General features: G+C 42.2%; 1 protein-coding gene across 1 annotated transcript in view; it reads left to right on the top strand.

Moving 5' to 3' along the window:
- HOXC4 (homeobox C4) overlaps positions 1 to 737 on the top strand; it is a 62,587-nt gene extending 61,850 nt beyond the window's left edge. Inside the window, exon 4 of the mRNA XM_006904501.3 lies at positions 1 to 737. This exon is cut by the window's left edge and continues 414 nt beyond it. The gene's annotated coding sequence lies outside the window, so the exon portion shown is untranslated.
- The last annotated feature ends 340 nt before the right edge of the window (positions 738 to 1,077 follow it).

Below are 1,077 nucleotides of genomic sequence, written 5' to 3'. Positions count from 1 at the left end.
AGAATTTAATATATATATATTTTTTGGTTCTTTTCTCTCTTTCTCCCACCTTATCCCTTGTTAATTCCAAGCAGACAAAACAGATAAACAAACAAGCCCCCTGCCCTTCTCTTCCTTCCACTGTTAAGGACCCTTTTAAGCATGTGATGTTGTCTTAGCATGGTACCTGCTGGGTTTTTTTTAAAGGCCATTTTGGGGGGTTATTTATTTTTTAAGAAAAAACTGCAAAAATTATATATTGCAAGGTGCGATGGTCTGGTTTGGGTGAATTTCAGGGGAAATGAGGAAAAGAATAAAGGAAAGAGATTTTTAAGCCAATTCTCATCCTTCTTCTCCTCCTCCTCCCCCCTTCTTTCCTTAGGCCTTTTGCATTGAAAATGCACCAGGGGAGGTTAGCGAGGGGGAAGTCATTTTAAGGAGAACAAAGCTATGAAGTTCTTTTGTATTATTGTTGTGGGGGGAGGCTGGGAGGAGAGGGGGGAAGACAGCAGACAAAGCTAATGCATCTGGAGAGCCTCTCAGAGCTGTTCAGTTTGAGAAGCCAAAAGAAAATTAAAATGAACTTTCAGTTCAGAGAGGCAGTCTATAGGTAGAATCCCACCCCCCACCCCCTCCATGGTCATTGTGTTTTTGGACTGAATTTACTTGATTATTGTAAAACTTGCAATAAAGAATTTTAGTGTCGATGTGAAATGCCCCGTGATCAATAATAAACCAGTGGCTGTGAATTAGTTTTACGTCAATGTCTGATGGTTTCTTTTTATCTCCCTCCTCCTTTTGGCCTGGTAACATCCCACCTTCTCTATAGTTGCCTAAGTTCACTCTAGGCAAACACACAATCTTAACTCTCAACTCCAGTTTTCCAATGTCCTTAGAAGAACCAGCAATGGGGTTGGAGCAGGGGATCCTCAGAAGAGGAGATGTGGAAGATTAGGGCTGATTTCTCCTGTTCCTTCCCTTTGAGTCTCCAGAGGCCAGACTCTCCTGGGGGGGAACTTAACAGTGGAGCCGAGGGATCTCACTTTTCTACAGTTAGGCACTCCCTAAACTTGCTTTCTTTTTGTCTATTTCCTCTCT

Source organism: Pteropus alecto, unplaced genomic scaffold, assembly GCF_000325575.1.
Source record: "Pteropus alecto unplaced genomic scaffold, ASM32557v1 scaffold220, whole genome shotgun sequence".
Taxonomy (NCBI): domain Eukaryota; kingdom Metazoa; phylum Chordata; class Mammalia; order Chiroptera; family Pteropodidae; genus Pteropus; species Pteropus alecto.
Note: the sequence above shows the minus strand (reverse complement) of the source record. Positions and strands in the feature narration are given on the sequence as shown.